The sequence below is a fragment of the Fundulus heteroclitus genome, chromosome 23, assembly GCF_011125445.2.
Source record: "Fundulus heteroclitus isolate FHET01 chromosome 23, MU-UCD_Fhet_4.1, whole genome shotgun sequence".
Classification (NCBI taxonomy): Eukaryota; Metazoa; Chordata; class Actinopteri; order Cyprinodontiformes; family Fundulidae; genus Fundulus; species Fundulus heteroclitus.
In genome coordinates this window covers 13,645,740-13,663,965 of record NC_046383.1, presented here as the reverse complement: position 1 = coordinate 13,663,965, position 18,226 = coordinate 13,645,740, and the positions used below count along the sequence as shown (strand labels likewise).

Sequence of the window (18,226 nt, the reverse complement as noted above, 5' to 3'; positions counted from 1 at the left end):
TGGACAGCTGGATATTTGGAGAAAACTACGGTTTGATCTGTGGCAACCCAGACTGGAGAACAGCTTTGCCGCACCACGTTCAAACACTGCAATTAGGGACTGATCAAACATGCCGTTTTTGCAATGAACACAATTTAAAGGCTTGGTAGCTGATCAAGAAGCAGCAGCTGAACCACTCCAAGACAGAATCAGTCAAACTTGCCAGAAATGGCTCAGAGGAGTTTGTCAATGTTTGCCAGGAATTATCTCCAAATTGACCACAGATCCCATGTGTCCGCTGTGGAACGTCAGTGGAGCTTAGACTGCAATTTGTACAATTACTAACGTCAGTCTGAATTTCTGTCCTCACTATTCCCCCGCTGAATTTGCTTTAAAATGATGACTTCATTAGATTCTTGAATAGAGTTGCACCACCTGAGCAGAACAAAGGTTTTCTGACAGTTTAAGCAAAGAATGATCTGATTGTGGCATTTTTATGCCTGGGACAGAGGAGACTCGACTCCAGATGCCAACCGCTGCGCTGCGAGTCCCCAGTGAGAAGGGTGGTTGTGTTTTGCACCGTTAATTCGGACCAATCTTGGCTGATATCCATGTGCACAGCTAATAAACCTGGATTACAGCTTGTGCACATGACTTTGTGGGTTAAATCTGAGCCTTCCACCCGTTTCACCAGGACAGTCAGTGAGAGCGGCAGCAGCAGCTTCCTGTCTGTGCCCACTGTGCTCAGGTGTGGAGACAACACAGCTCCAGTTGTAGAAGAGAGATGAAGTTTAAGCACTTGACTTTGAGCCCCTGTCCACATTAACAAGGATGTTTTTTCCTCTTCTGTTGGCAACAAACGGGTTTTTTTTAGCTTTAAAAAAGACAATAACTAAACCAAACTTCTACAAATTCAAAAGAAAAGTGTTTGTCCAAACACTCTCAGCACAGAAACTCGCCAAGGGGCAGGCTGCGCTAAACCAAGCAAGTATAGGCCGGGAGGTTCACATGAGTGCCAATTTGAGGATTAGGAAATGGGAAAATTGACATTTCTGGGGGAAGGGGTGATGTCTGCCGGCTACGCAGTGTCTTAAAGCTGACAGGTTAATTCCCACAGCTCTCACAGGATCAAAGACTAAAGATCCATTGATTCAGGCGTAAAGTATTTGTGACTGAAATCACTAATAAAATATACTCAAAGAAATGAAAGTTCTTCATAACAGGCTTGCTCCCAAAGCTGCTATATTCTTGGCACTCTTAGCAGTTTTAGCAAGTCTGAACACTATGAAGTTTTATAAATACTGCAACCCTGCGTGGAAAAGCATGTACAGAAATTAGATGGATGGATGGATAAATATTGCATCATATGAGTTACAGTCATTACAGTTTGATGCATACAATGGACCTATTCTTTAAAATTAAAAAGTTCATGTTTTCTTTACATAGAAATATATTAGGGATGGATTTACTGGCTCTCCTTTTACAAGATATGGCTTGTAATTGCTGACAACTTACAACTTTAATTGTAATAAAATCCCAGACTAATGGGACTTTAAGAGATAAACCAACACAAAGTTGTGCAAAATTAAGTTCATTATTAAGGAAAAATCTTACATTTTCATATTCTTCTTCACAAAACAGCTCAAACACCATCAGATTTGGCAGACAGCATCTGTGAACATGGATTTCCAGGTCTGGCTGCTGATTCTGTACCACATATTGATCTGATTTCCATCCTGGATCTCTGCAACTTCTTTAATTCGCTTCCTCTCCAGACGACGGATTGAACGATGTTCTTTGACATGCTCGACATTTGGGATACTGTTTTAGAGGTATCTGGGTGTTCACCTGAACTGTAAAATGGTCTGGAGTCCCAAGTCCATTGGAGTTCAGGGGGTGAAGACCTTGTTGGCTCTGTAATGGCATCAACCATCTTCTAAGCATTAAGTATGTTGGAACAGCAGCTTGTTTGTAGCTGAGAGGAAGCAGTTGGATAAGCTCATCAGGAAGGCCACAACGATGGCCCAGCACAGAAGAGCAACATCATCAGGAGATTTGGTGGTTTATACTCATCTGCAGCCCAGCATCACTCTGTCAGGGATGAAAATGTTCTCATCCTGGATAGAGAGGAATGTTGGTTTGAGCGAGGAGTCAAAGCAGCCATCTTTGTTGGAGAGAAACCACCCATCGTTAAACAGGGGTGGTACCCTCTGGGTCCAATTTCCCCCTCTGACTGAGCAATAAGTGACATCAGGTTGTTAGGCTGATGGTCCTCTCTTCCATGTGAGCAACCTGTTTTGATTGTCACCGTTAAACTTGTTGATCCACTATGCAAAAGCACTGCTTATAAGTTTATCTGACGCTCCGAGGACTGAAGAAGCGTCTCAGAGAACAGAGAACCTACTCAACTACCTGGGTTATTGAGATGCTTTAGGAAGACCAAAACATTTTGGTCTAATACAGCCTATTGCTATGAAAATACCATTTAAAAAAAACCATGGTGGTGGCATCATCAGGCTGCAGCGATGCTTACCTTCAGCGGAGACAGAGACGCTGGTCAGAGTTTGCTGCATATATGGATTTGTTAAAACCTAACCCTGAAGAAAATCTGTAAGACGGCTGCAAAACACTTGAGACTCAGGCAGACTTTCACCTTCCAACAGGTCAGTCACATTAAATATAGAGCCAGGGCTGAATGGTCAAGTTCAAAGCATATTCATATGTTACAAATCCAGCATAGCATCTTTAACAAGAATTGCTCTTTAATGATGCTGTCCACACAATCTGACTGAGTTTGAGCTTTTTTGTAAACACAAAAGGGCAGCTCCAGCCCAAAAATACACAGGCCTAACCGAAGCAACGGTGGTTATCCGAACGTCTGCTATGCATGGCATGCTGTTCACGTTTGAAAAGAATATAAAAAAACATGTAATTTGCCGTCAAAGTCACAATTTTGTGCAACTTTGTGTTTGTCACACGAAATCAGTTCGCGAGGGATGGGTTTGTGTTTGCAATTTGACAAAATGAGAACAAGTTTGAGGGGCATGAATGCTTGTCACTCGTGAACAAGTTACACCAGAGCGTCTCTCTTAGCAGTATTTATACACGTAGAGTTTGTAAACATGTGTGACATGCCTGGATATCCCTACCGGGCTTCTGCATCAGGAGCTACAAGAGCAAGCCGGAGCAGAGGCCTGCCTCAAACCGCAGCTAAAGCCTGTCGACAGGTGTGCAGCCAGACAACGTGTTCAGCAACCTTTGCTTGTCAGGGCGGAAAATGAAAGGTATGGTTTGACAAATGGAGCTGGGCATGAAAGGTCTGCCCTGTCAGTAGTGTCTCGTTAACTGCAGGGGCCATTTTCATCTGTTGTCTGGGAAACTCTTAATTAGAGGAAGCTGAAGAGATGTGAAGTCCAGAAACGCTGCGGAGAAGGAGGAGTGAGGAAAGAGAGGGTTCTCCGCCTTTCCAAGAAACTCCCATGTCAAAGAATTACATACGGTGGTTTAATCCAAGCTGGTATTTCACTATTTTGCTTTAAATTGAAAAGTCTTAAGTGGAAGAGCTGCCTACTATTTGTGATTTATGTACAAATGTATAAATGTTACAAAATTAAAATAAAATGTCTGTAGAAAGACACATTTTCAGAACAAAAAACTGTTCCACTTTAAACGATTAGTAGCTGATCAATAACTTTAAGGGAAGCTCCATAATTAAGAATATTAACAACTTTCATATTTCTAAATATATAAATACCTACACAGAATACTCAAAACATGAAATTTATCCCAAGCAGTAGTTAAAAATGTCTCTAAATTTGTCTATTTTCCTAAATGTCATATTAGCCAGGTAAGAATAAAATGTAAATTATGTACAACTATGGTTATTATTTAAGTCTCTGTATTTTTGTTGCTTTAATAAACCAAAAAAGTATACTTTTCAGACCCATCAACAGTTTGATTTCTGAACATCATTTTACAACAAGGATACATTGCTGATGAACACAATATAGTCACCGTAACCACCTAAAGCTTACTGTGGTAATTCTGGGGAAATAAATCCCTTAAATCACTGCTTACTTTTATTTCCTAATGTCTAATATAGACTATCTATTTGCTTTTGGCATGTCCATCAGCGCTGCTACTAAAAGATTGAATTTGCATTATGCTTTATGTTTTAAGCAGGACTCTCTTTTCTGTTTTCTTTGAAACTGCAATGAGTTGCAGTTTCAAAGCATCACAAGCACAGAGAAATTCTTTGTGCATACTGTGACAAAGCAACAAGTGGAAATTATCACAACTTCAACAACAAACTGGATTCCAAGTAACAGAACCATGGAGGGAGGAGTAACCGACTTACTGGAAGCGAGAAGGGATGAATGAGTAAAAAGCATTCTTCCAGTAAGTAAAGGACTCCTGCCAAGTAATATTCTACATTGTAGAAGGACAGCAGCTCTCATGCTGTAGCAAAGCAGGTGTTTTATATTCTTCCCAAGCTTGTTCAGTCTGCAACTGTGAATGGAGCAGATACGCTGCACATTAAGAACTCCAGTAAAATGTAACTAAATGTTTATCATGCTTTGGAAGTAAAACAACTCTATGAAATTGTCTCCATAATGTCAAATGTTTTATTTATTTTTTCTTTTGAATGGCAAAAAGTGAGGATAACCGGCTGCAGGACATCAGAAGTGATGTTGCTTAAAGATAAAACAACGCCCCACCCCCTAAGACAGTTGTGGAGTCATCATTGCTTCATTAAGTAGAGATTATTTTTCAGTCTCATATGTTCAGACAGGTACACACAAACTCTGGGTCCACTCACATCGGGGCAAAGTAGCTGCAGTCTGTCATAAGGCCTAATAGCTAATGTGCATGTTCTTTCCAGCTGGGCTGTAGAAATGGATCCCCCCTCCCCAGGGGGATCTAAGGGTAAGCATACTGTGGCAGAGCATATCCAGCAAGCACTGAAAACCTATTTGTGCTTTGGGAAAAGCCATACATTCTCAAAATAGTGTGCGTCATTGGGTTACAGGCTATGTGTGCCACTGTCATAGTGTCGTATTTCACCTCTCACCATGTGCTAGGTGACATAATCCAACCATCAGGAGAAGGCAAACTGCCGGCGATTACTGTGACAGGTGTGTATTTTTTATCCTTCCCCTTAAATGCATCACGGCTGGTATATTTCACCTTTACATTAATAGTTTCTCTACAACCATTGGCTCTAAGGGTGGTGTAATTCCTGCTGCCGCAAATCACTTCTTGCGAGGTCTCATCTCTTTGAATGTTCATTTTCAATAAAGTCTGGGTGATTCTATTATATTGTGCCCTGCTGGTTTCCAGTGCTTGGGTTCCTGACACAGAACCTGCTTTTTTAGCCTGATCTGTACACTTTTAAAAGGACTGAGGACGGGACTTTTCCTAAAGGTTAACATTAACCACCTTTATCCATTCCAATACCAGGGGTGATGTGTTTCTGGGATCACTGCCCTATTAGAGCGCTCAGTTGTGTCCAAGTTTCAACCATCTCCCCCTCAAATGAAAAGGACCTGGTTGAGTTTGAAATGTTCGACTATAACCCAAGAACAAGTTGAAAAATGCCTGTTCAAAGTCTAAGTTCTCCGGGTCATCGCAACAGCAAACAGGCTTAGATTGGAGTCAACCGGACTTTCGCTCAATTCTTTCTGAAAACGTTTCGACACCTATCCAGGAGTCACAAAGACTGTGGCAGAGAAGATTCACAATAAACTTAAAGTTGTGCACCAAAGTCCTTTTTGTAAATCATTGATGTTGGTTACCAATCCTCATGGAAAAAATACAAATTTCAATGACATGATAAGCAGTGGCAGCTTGTCAGCAGGAGGTGTTTGGGTACAGCAGACTTGTTGGAAAAAGTGTAAGCTCAATTAACATTAATTACAAAATAAAAGCTAATTATTCTCTCATAAAATGTAATAATCTAATACTTTCTGACTTCCACGTGACTTCATGCTGGTCTCTAACTAGTTAATTAAAAACTTCTCTTCAGTACGCAGCTCTCTGCGCCCGTGGCAAATCAGTGCTTTTTGCATCATTCTTCATCCAATCAGACTAATTAATTATACCTGTCAATCAGACTCACACCCCTGGCAGCTTAGACGTTCAGGTGCGAATGTCCCTCACACATCATGCGCACAAGATACAAAAACATCAGCAGAGCAAACGAACATTCAGTCATGTGTTCACAAAATACGTTCACAAGGATTTTTCTGGAGGAAAAAGAGTAGATAAAGGATCGTAGAAATGTATCCTCCAGTGCAACCCCCCCCCCCCCCATTTATCATCAGTCCCACTGATGATAAATGTAAACGCAAACTTCTGATCAGCCCTGTAAACATGGGCGCATAATTTCAGCTTTGCATAAATTAGCCTCAGCAAGTCAAAGAGCTTTTTCATAAGTCAAGTGAGTAAGCCAGCGTTAGATTGCACATCCATCTTCTATCCAAGCATTCATCTTACTTATATGATGACATTAATCCAACAACATTGTTGATGAATAATAAAAGAAAATGTCTTTCAAGAGCAAAAGAGTTACCGTCTTATAACGTATAAGAGTCATTTCAATGGAAAAGTGTACGAAATGAACAACAAGCAAAGTCAAAGGTTTAAAGTTGCTGTTAAAGTTTTACTGTATGCATTTTACAAAAGGCAGCAGACTGCAGAAACACTCAGTGGTTCATGACTTGTTCACAGCCAGTTAAAGGATAACATAAACACAAAGCACTTTAAGTGACAGCTAATCAAATGGGAAGCAGCATGTCGAATACTGATGAGCTTTCATGCCACTAATATTCCCATTAAAGCATTTGACTCCCCTGCAACCTGTCAACTAATAAAAAAAAAAAAATCTAATCAGTCAAGCAGAAATATCTTTGCACAAGTACAAACTGGCCGGGAAAAATATTTCTGTATTTGACCCGACAAAAACCCCCAATATTATGTTGTAACTATATTGCAAGTAGTCAGATTAGGAGTGCGGACGTGCGGTTTATGGCTACTGAATAAAATAAAAAAAAAATGATTTAAAAACGTGTATCATCTATTAAAACCCATTCAGAGGAGCATTCAGTACCTAATATTGGGCCAATTACTGACACACAGGTCATGTTCCGTCTCCTATTTACTCCTGAGACCTAGTCTGATCTGCTCTCTGTGTGTATGTAAGCAGCATGAGGCTGTTCACACGTCCTCAATGTTTACTGATGCTTTCTAAAATTAGACCGCCTAATGACGGAGCTTGATAACCATGAAATGCCACCGCCGCATCAGATGAACTCGGTAGTTTGGTTTTACACATGATGGATCCTTCAGATTGTCCCTGAAGGAGAAGCTGCTCATCAAGCATGGTGGATTCAGGATTTATAAAATCTAAAACAAATTCATTAGGGAATATATGTGACAGAGAATTAATAAGCCCTAATAAATTTCAGGGTTTCGAAATGCATTATTATTATTTTAAATAATGAATTCTAAGTCTAAATCCTAAACAACCAAATAAAATGTGGATCCTTTTTGCAACTGGTAAACATAATGAACGTTCCAGCAGCAGACTACGGTCAGTGCGGCACGTATTAAACTATTTTTTTGCTCCGACATGCCAACTTTATAAACAAGAAGAACTCTCAGTCCTCTTCGAGGTTTGCTGATGTGTCAGATATTTGCTTTTGATCGTTTTGTTCACAGAAAAAATAATTACATTTTTGTGCACAATCGGATTACTAGATAATTTGGTATATTTCAGCAGGAAAGAATGTGAAGAATGCGCGGCATAAAGCACAGCTTCATCAACAACTTGTAGCAAGCAGTCTGTGACAAATTAACACAGAGTGTGCCGCTAATTCAAGGGAAGGTACAAGTTGTTCATAAATCACAGCCTGTTTTTAACTTTATTCCTCATCTATCTCTGAATAAATGTTATTTTCATGTGAAGGCCAACTTCATCATAAGAGCCTTTTTTAGAACTTTGTTTTTTTTTTTTTTTGCTTCAGCTCCATTTCACGGCAACACAAAGTCATGCCAATGAAGCCCAATGAATCAAAGCAGAGAGCCTATAAAATTAATGGCATCTCCAAGTCCAATAACAATTTGAATAACTGAATTCACTGCTAACACTTTTAGTCGACTGTATCTCAAATTCTGATAACCATGAGTAAACTGTATTGCTAACTGGACGACTAAGCCATGTATAAATATAGAGTCATACTGGATGAGTTTAAGTCTCTCAAAGTTCAAGATGATCAAAACAAAAGTTGAGTAGGTCGTCTGGATGGATTCTTTGTTGAAAAAATGTTGTCTCTTCTCCAAGAGACTTCAGTCTGAGGAGTACAAGTAAGTAGTATTCCTTAATTGTCAAGTTTAATGTGACAATTAAAACTGGTTGTTCACATGTGAGAGGCTCATTAGGCTACCAACCGATCATTAGGCGCTGACGGCCGCTTATTGTTCCCAGAGTTCTGAGTGAACCTCACAATGACGCATCGTAATAACTTCCTTTACTCCTCTCTCAAACCGACGTTCCTTCCTATCCAGGAAGCGAACATCTTCGTCCCTGGAAGAGTGACCGCTGGCCTGCAGAGTGAGAACCACAGAATTTTGGCCTGATGATGTTGCTCTTCTCTGCTGGGCCATCCTTTTGGCCAGTGGCTGCTTTGTTTCCCCGATGTCTAACCGGTCTCATTCCTCCTGGTACTTAACTGAACACGCAACACTGCTCTGTTTGTGCCGGGGGGACCGGATCTTTGGGGTCTACCAGTCTTTGCTGTAATGTGTTCCGGGGTTTGAAAGCCACTGGGACGTCATGTTTAGAAAATAAACTTCCCCGTTTTTCTTAAACTCCGGCTACGTACGGGATGACTGCTGCTCTGTGTCTGGGGTTGAAGTCCTTCTCTTCACCCCATGACTGGCTGGAGTCCTGTTTGGGTTTCTGGTTTGCTTTGAGAAAAGCCCAGTTGGAGTATCCACATTGCTCTAGGGCCTGTCTTGCATGTGATTTCTTCCTCTTCCTGGCTCCTGCGTTTGTGGGGACGTTGTCTGCTCTCTGATACAGAATCCTAACTTTTGCTCCAGTGGGTGATGGGAGTCAAACCGCAGGTACTGGTCTGTATGGGTGGGTTTATAGTACATGCCGCCATTTTTTTAAATCCTCTCGTGTGATCTCTGTATATATATCCAGAGTTGATGTAATAAGTGGAATCTTGGACTTCCTGAGATTTATTTTAACCCAGGTGTCATCAAAGATGAACCATTCAGGTGACGTACTCATTTTTTTTCCTACTAGGTTATTGAGGTGCATCAGGACAAGACCTAAGATGGTTGAACTGTTGAACAGCTCCTGTTTTACAGTAAGCTAAATCTGTTGCAGCAAGAGAGATAATTATCTTTGTCAACAATTAAAGATTGTCAGAACATCCCTACCTTAACTCTGAGCTCAGACATCTGATTTTATCATTTTTTTTGTTTATATATCTACAGATGATACAGAAGTCTTTGGAGGCACATTTTCCCGTTCTGTCTGAACTTGTCCTGTCATGACTGGGGAAATTACAACTAGCTCAAGATCTCAATAAATAGAGATTCACAGTTCATTGCAACCCCGAGGCCGATTTATTTTCCAAATAACACAATTTATGAGGATCGTGCCACATTCTGCTCTTCAAAGTCGGACTTTCCCGGTCTCCAGTTGGAAAAACAACTAAACCACCACCTGAAGGCAGAATTCCAACATGGAAAGTTTTGATGGTGCTGCTGGTGGTGCCTTCCTCTCCTGGTGGGTTTTAGAGAACGGGGCGCCTATTGGAGTAGATGGGGGGAGCTGGCTGCCTCGTTTTGCCTGCTCCATCACGCTGCCACAGAGGTAGGACCTTGGGGAGTGGGAGTTTCACTGAGGTGCAAGGAGGGTTTCCCATCCCCGCTGTCTTGTGGCGGCCATTTGGACACTGTAGGTTCTAGGCTGGGGTCTGTGAGAGTTGCAAGGGGTTTGAGCCTTGGAGCTTGGGGTCAGGCTTCAAAACTGTATATAATTTTATTTGTATCACTAATTTTCTGATCAAATTTGGGTTTTCTGATTAGGACTGGTCTTGTCTATCTTTTACAGTGATGTTCACAGTGAGATGTGAACTGCTCCACTCGTTGAACTAAGATATCCAAGTTGTGCTACGGGAAGAAAAGCTTTTTCTGAACGTTTTGTGTACACACAGTCAACTAGAACCACACTGAAATATAATACAAGTCAAATTTGAATGGAGAAGGCATATGCTATTATTAGCCTAGCATTTTAGCAAAGGCACTGCGTGAAAACAGTTGAAGCAAGTGTGAGTTTGTTGAAGACCATAGGTCTATGTAATTTTCGCATGGAAGAGAGCGTAAACAAATCAAATTTCATGTTCTGTAAATAAAATTAAAGAGCTTTGTTTTCACCAGCCAGTCCATCTTCCCGCTTGCCTTGGGACTGGCTCTGTGCATGGGTTGGCCAACCACAACTCATAACAGGGTTGAGATGTTTGCATGTTTGTTTAGCCAAGTTTAGCAGCACATGTAAATTAAAAACCTTAAATTGTTTGCTTATTGGAGAGCAGAGTATTTCCATTTCATCTGTACTGGCTAGAGCTTGCCTACACACACAGAACCTGACAAATATTAATTTACTATGGCACAGACAAAATCAGTCGAGACTATTTTCTGGCAGTACAAGCTAAACATTTGACCCGATCTTTTGAAACCTCCTGATTTTTGGACAGCTGAAGTGTGGGCCGCCTTAAATGACAAACAGCAGGCACGCTGTGGCATGCTTTGCTTGCCAAATACAGCATTACAAGTTCAATTCCATATTTATACAGAATCTTAGAGTGAAGCTTTATCAGAAAATGCACAGACAGAGATGCATGTAGCTGTATTTAGTGGTCCCTGGCACTGCTGATAGTGGTATGAAGATTTGCTAAAAAAATAAGTCATTTTTAGATTGGCATTTATGTGATTTCCTAGGAAAATGTTTGGATCTCCATTGGATTAAATGTAAAAAAAAAAAAACAACAAAAAAAAACCTCTTCATAATATTACTTTGTCTAGGAAAATAAGACTTGGTGTTGGACCTCTCTTTGGGTAATCTTTTTGGGTAGCTGCTGAATGCATTAAACGTTGTAACCATCCACGTTCTTGGATGGCTTTAGTTCAGCTAAGCTTTCTTGCTGCTGTAAAACTACCTAACAGGGCTGTTGTGAAAGCAAAAGGGAGGACCTGTACTATATCGCTGTTGGTAGTCATAGCGTTGTCTAATTCTTGTACATATAAAGAGAACTTCACCGGTGACCAAAATTACTCTTTTTAGTTTGTTTTTTTGTATGTGAATTGATTTCACCAACAACTGTGTCTGTTCTATACTTTACATCTCAACTGTTACGAATCCACAACAACGCACCTAGTGCACATGTTCCCCAAAGGCCTGTGACCCCCATAACCCTTGTCCTCCCCCTTAATCTCATAATCTTTAGAGGAAAAAGCAGTCCCTGTGATCACTGGAAAGCCCAGCAGGGTGCACACATTCCTCTAGTGGTTCACGGTGTAATATGTTGGAGTATCACAGGTAATCCTTAGCTTCTACAAATATCTCCTGCTAAATTTTTCTGATGAGATATGGGTCTACACTGATTGCTGGGTAAGGCGAGGCTAGAAACACTACCTTCCATGGTAAACACAAGAGAAACCACTTAACTCGGAGAGGTGATATGAAGAGGCGCCCTCTGAGATGACCTGTCTGATTGGGAAGCTCAGATGCATTCTCTCCTGGATGTGCAGACTTGACAACTGGCGTCTCCACCAACAAATCATAGCCTACAGTAATGTTAGAGGGCACAGGGAACTCTATAGCATTAAGAAAAGCCATCATAGCTTAATAGCAGAAGCTTATACGAGCCAAGAAGTAATAAACTTGAAGTCAGGGTGAAGTGTAGCTTTGTTAAAAAAAGACTCTATTTGCAAGGATGGGAAGCATTGATTTAACTCAGAATAAATTATTAAAATATAAAAGCTAATCATGCGCCATGTCTAATATAAAATATATTTTATAGGCACACTTAAAGAAGATTTCCTTTAACTGGCCGTAGAATATAAGTAATGTCTCTCCTAAGGTTTCAGGATTTAAAAAAGGACCAAAACTGTATATTGTGCACTAGGTGGAGAAATATATCCACATATCTTTTGGGTGGATAGAGCTATTCCTGCCAATTCTTAATAAAATCCCTAAGTAATTAGCATTGAAAATTAAAGTCATAACACAACATGTTACTATTTGCTCCAGAGGCAACTTCTCTTTGGTGATAAAATTAAGTATATTTGCTTTGATTAAAAAAACAAAACAAACAGTGAGTTTCTAAAAACCGATGGGTTGCATAAACATTACACTTATGTATATGAAGGAAAAAAAACTGAAAGGTGAGCAGACATAATTAATACAATATGACTTTTTGTGTAATACTAGGCATGGGCAAAACATGTTGTCTTTAAAATTAAAGTAACCTTGGTGTTACTTTTTTGAAAATCCAATAAATCCAATATCCAGGTTTCTAGTATTTCCTTCTTTCATCTCCAGAATATTGCAAATATTTTAAATATTCTATCCTGGAGAGATGCTGAAAAAGTTGCCCATGCATTTCTTGCTTTAAGGCTGGACTATTGTAATTCTTTACTATCAGGAAGTCCACAAAATGCAGTTTGAAGCCTTCAGCCCATCCAAAATGCTGCAGCAAAAGTTCTGATGAAAATCAACAAGAGGGATCATATTTCTCCTACTTTAGCTTCCCTTCATTGGCTTCCTGTTAAATCAAGAATAGAATTAAAAATTCTCCATCTAACGTATAAAGCCCTTAATAATCAAGCTCCATCATATATCAGAGCTCTAACAGAGACTTCATAAAAACAAATATCTCTTCTACTTCGCTTTTAAAAATATATACATACATAATCGTTTTTTAGAAAAATTCCATCCACACAAACCCGGACATATAAACCACTGAGTGTTGTTTTAAACATGCCAAACACATAGGCCCAATAAAATGCAAATAAATACATGGCCTGAAATGTTTTAGAATAATAATAATTCAAAAAAAAAAAAAAAAAAAATATATAATAGATATATATATATATATATCTATATATATAGCTTAATATATATATATATATATATATATATATATATATTATATCTATATAATATATCTATAGATATATATATATCTATATCCTCTCTCTTCTCCGTTATATCTATTATATATATATTCTCTCTCTCTCTAATATATACTATTATATATATCTCTATCTATATCTAGATTCGAATTATGGGTGCATTGTGTCAGTACAAATGAACTAGAGACAAGGATTTGTGCAAAACACCTCAGGCTATGCATTGCTATTTCAGTAGCCAAAAGGGGACAAACTGTCAGCCTTTAGCATTTTCCCTATCTGTCTCCAATATGACAGTAGAAAATAAGCAAAGATGGCCGTAGATCATTCTATTTTCTGTTAAAACGGAGGACTATCCACACTTTTTCCCCAGCGACAGGAAAGAGAAGTTAACCAAGAAAAGAAAAAGTAGCCAAATTGGCGTAGCTATTATTACCAGGTGGAGTGAATGTGCATTTCTGATTGAATTTGACTTTGTAAAGTGCCTTGAGATGACATGTTTCATGAATTGGCGCTATATAAATAAAATTGAATTGAATTGAGTGGAGATAATTCTGAGGGAGAGCAGACTCACAACTGATGTGGAGGTTGCAAGCTTTCTGTTATGTAATTTAATACAACAGTGAAGTTTATTTTTGGCGTCACGTTAGAAACAGGGCAGTGTGGTCCAGGCAGGAACTGTTCTGTCCTCCCCGCAGAAACGGGTCGTTTTGTTGACCTCTCTCCCTGATGCCTCTCTCTTCTTCTCAGGGAGAGACGAAGAGTACGTAAGTAGGCTACTGTACGCAGATGGATATCGGCCGGCTCTCTTTACTGGTGTTTATAGCCGCTTATTTTAGACCCCTAATAAACGGCTGCACGTTCAGAAAGGAGCCCATAAAAACGTGACTCAAGAAACTTTAGAAAACAAGCGAACTTGAAAACAGTGCCAAAAATTATTTCACAGGATGACTGTAGCTATTAGCTATTAGCGTTGGCTAATACATGGAGGATATGTTTATGCTGTTACACTTATTATACTCCAAGGTAGTAGCTATTACGCCAAAGTTGTAATAGCTACTATTAGGAACTTGACTTATAGCACTCACAATGTACAGACGTTTGGTATACAGTATAAAAACTGTATGTTTTATGTAGACAAAAGAAAAAGGAGAGATGGTGAGTTGTGAAGGTGTATTATACTTATTTTGTTTGATGGTAGTGTAGCTAGTGTGATGTAGTTTGTGAGGTATCCATTGTGGTTATCAGAGAAAAAGCCTGGAGGAAGAAACTGGCTCTGTGGCAGCTGGTTTTGCAAGTAGAGCTCAGTAGCGCCAACCTGAAAGTAAAAGTCTAAACAGTTTGTATGCAGGATGTGTGGGGTCTGCAGATATAGTTGCAGCCTTTTTCCTGACCTTAGACCTAAACAAGTCTTAGATGGAGTAAAGATCAACCCCAAAACCTTTCTGCAGGCTAATTATTCCTTGCCATCTGGACCTGTTCTGTTCTGTGGATGAGCCGAACTACACAGTAATGGTCGAACAGAGGACTTGGTCCAGTATGATCTCCACAGTCTTGAAAGAACTAAGCTCCAGGTGGTTCTGACTGCACCAGTGGATCAGCCAATCTAGCTCCTGTCTGTATCCAGACTTGTCACTGACTGGGTTATCTGCTGACCTTTTTGCCCAGTATGCAAACTACAGGGGTCCAGCAGATTTTAGCGTTTACAAGACAGGAAGTTGCATTTTAACTTCTCACTGTATCTTCTCTTCTGATCTGCTTGTTGTGATTGTTCCTGACCTGCTTTTACAGGGCACGGTCCCCACTGCTGTAAGCCTGTTCTTCAGTATGCCTTAGCTTCCTCAGATGCGCAGAAGACTAGGGTTTACAATTCTTTTTTATGCAAAAGGTCTTGGTCTGCACCCATACGTCCTCACAAAAACTGATGTATGATGTCAACAGTGTCAGTAAATGTATTTAGGTCAGTGGATGAATCTTCAAACCCACTCCAAACTGTGCAGTCAAAGCATGCCTACAACATCTGCTTTGACTTATCAACCCACTTCCTAAAAGTTTTAACCACAGGTATAGGGGTTTTCAGTTTTTAAATGTAAGTTGGGAAAGGGTGAAGCCCGCAGTGAAAAGAAGGTCCTAGCTGCGCATGGAACAGCTTGGTATGCATCTTTTAAAGCTGTGTAACAGTGATCCAGTGTGTTATTATACCTGGTGGAATATTTTACATGCAGTGTGTATTTTGGAAGTTCATTGGAGAAGTTTGTGCTGTAAAATATCGCCAAGGACAATGATGAGAGAGTCTGGGTGTCTTCAGGTCTGGCAGTTATTTTTCAGCATCTGAAGTACAGTTTTGTGGCAGGATGTAAACACCAGCCAGAATATCTGAAGACAACTTTCTGGGTGAACAAATGGTTTGGCAGTTTATAGAAAAGTTATCACTGTTACATCATATCACCAACCTTTGTTTATGTAAAAGCAGATTCAAGCTCCACTTTTTCCCTCAGACCTATTCACTGTGGCTCACTGGAAACACCTGGATACCTGGCATCTGAGTTCTAGGGTGTTCTCTGAGCCAGGTTTTAGTAAAAAAAAAAGGCAGCAGTTTTTCTTGCAATAAGGAGCAGCTTGTCCATTAGGAGCACCAGCTGCAATTAGGAACTCAGAAAAACATTCTGGATCAATGAAAACCAGAGTAAAACTGCCCAGAGTGGACTGCCTGATGCTTAAAAGTTGCTCTCTGGTGAAAGTGACAGTAGTGTATCAGCAACATAAAGTGAAAAGACACATACAAATCAAAGTATGAGTGAATGCTGTTTCGATATTCTTAGATGGAAAGGGCCTAACAAAATAGATGCAGCTAGCTTAACAAAATATCTCAAGTTATGATTATTCTGTTTCCTAAATGATCCAAAGTCATTTAATACATCTTTCAGTTGGACAGACATTCATGTAGATATTATGAAGCAACAGCTAAAATGAAAAGATTTTTATGAGCCAATGACATCCCAAAGTAATCAAGCTCATCCTTTCACAGTAAAACATGCACAGCAGCTGCAGTCTGCAGCTCACAAACCAGCTTCATTTCACTCTTCATGAGATAAAAATCTGCTACTAAGACTTGAATCTCAAGGCTCCCACATACTTGATCAGACATGAGTTAGAGGACGTTTGCGAAGAGTCTGCGCATACCCAAGGCGGACTCTGCAGGGACTCCGCCCACAGTCTGCCCGGGAGTTAGGGAGTTTGTCCCATAACTAGCAGGTTGCCGATTCAATCCCCCGCTCTGACCGTCTCAGGCGTTGTGTCCTTGGACAAAACATTTCACCCACATTGCCTGCTTGCGGTGGTCAGAGCACCCGGTGGCACCGTTGTATTGCAGCCTTGCTTCTGTCAGTCTGCCCCAGGGCAGCTGTGGCTACCAATATATCTCACCACCGTCAGGGTGTAAATGTGTGAGTGACTGATTGTAGTGTAAAGCGCTTTATAAGAACACAAGCTACTCAGTGTTGGCAAAACATGCTCGCTAAGGAATGGATTAAACGCAGAGACAAATATTTTTCCTGTGGGAAAAAGGGAAATATTTAACGAGACTTCTTCACTTTATATGAACTCTCTTATTAATTATGTGACTTGAGGTGTAAACTGTCTACATAGAAATGTAATTAAGAGTGATCACTGAAACAAAGGCTCATGTACCCATATTTCTTTAGATTTTATAGAATTTTGAATATGGTTCATTATTTCCTTCCTTTTCACAATAAGGTGCTCTTGTGTGTTGGTCTGTCTCATAAAATCCCAGTAAAACACATTGAAGTTTACAGTTGTGAAGTGAAAAAACATGATTGTTCAGAGTATGAACATTTTGCTCATTACCCTAAGCTTAAACAACTTAAAAAACAGCATAACCCACTGATGTTGCAGTATGTAACCCAGTAGGAGGGGGAATTGTCATAAGGTGCATAATTATAAGGAGAAATCAGAATGAAGGTAATTTCAGGACGTTGACTAAAGTCTGATTCTTTTTTAACCTCATTGGGAAAATTTACTTTTCAAAAACCTTTTTTGAAATGTTGGTTTCAGAAGTTTTAACCAGATTTTAATTGGATTGAAATCTTTGAAGTCTATTGAATCTCTTAAGTATTAGCCATGCATTAATTCCCAGTTCTGGTGAAAGTAAAATGTTTATTTTTGACTATAAAGGGCACAATTTACAACGTGGAGTTAACAACCATTTTTTTCTTGAGTTTTGTCAAATCATTTACTCTGACTGATGGGTATGTTCACAGCACTTGTTCTCAGTTGGAGACGTTCCCATCTGATATCTTATGGAGTCATCCGCAGCCACTTGGCAAGTTTAAGACGACTGGGGATCGTAACTCTCATAGCAACTACTTCTAAACATGCCAGACAGCTTTGGCTCTCTCCCCACAATCAGATCAATATCACATTGTGTCTCAAAGCATCAGAAATCAAGTGAGGCAGCACAGTGAACATTCAGACACTCCAGTTAAAGGTCACAGACGGCCTGACCAACTTCTGCTCATCCAAAGTGAAACCGATGTTCTCGCCCTTCCATTCCTCTCTCATCCTTGTTGTTTTTTTCCCTCCTCGGCTGCCCTGATTAAACCTGGAACTCCCATTGAGGGGCTCCGATTTCCCGGCCCTGACTGTTACTGTAGCGAAGTGAGTGTTGCATGTCCTCACACAGCCATTCAAACCTCCTGGCTGGGAAATGGAGTTTGACACATCTACAAGATAAAGGCATACCTTAGAATAAAGACACCTTTTTTTTTTTTCTTCTTCCTACATGGTATGGTATGAAAACCTCTAGTACTAGACTGTTTATTTTGCTCATTTCATTTTTAGTGAGAGTAAGTTTTACTAGTTAAAACTTTAGTATTTAGCTACAGGAAAGCTTTTGGTTCAAAGGGTTTGCAGCACAGAACTTGGTGCTCCAAGAACAGAAACTTCCCATAGTTGAAAATTTACAAACTCTTGACAAAACTCACTTATTATTTTTATTGGTGAAATAGTGAGCTAGGTG

General features: G+C 39.9%; 1 protein-coding gene across 1 annotated transcript in view; it reads right to left on the bottom strand.

Annotated features, from left to right (window-relative positions):
- pdgfc (platelet derived growth factor c) overlaps positions 1–18,226 on the bottom strand; it is a 54,316-nt gene that overhangs the window by 34,407 nt on the left and 1,683 nt on the right. The gene's annotated exons all lie outside the window — the stretch shown is intronic.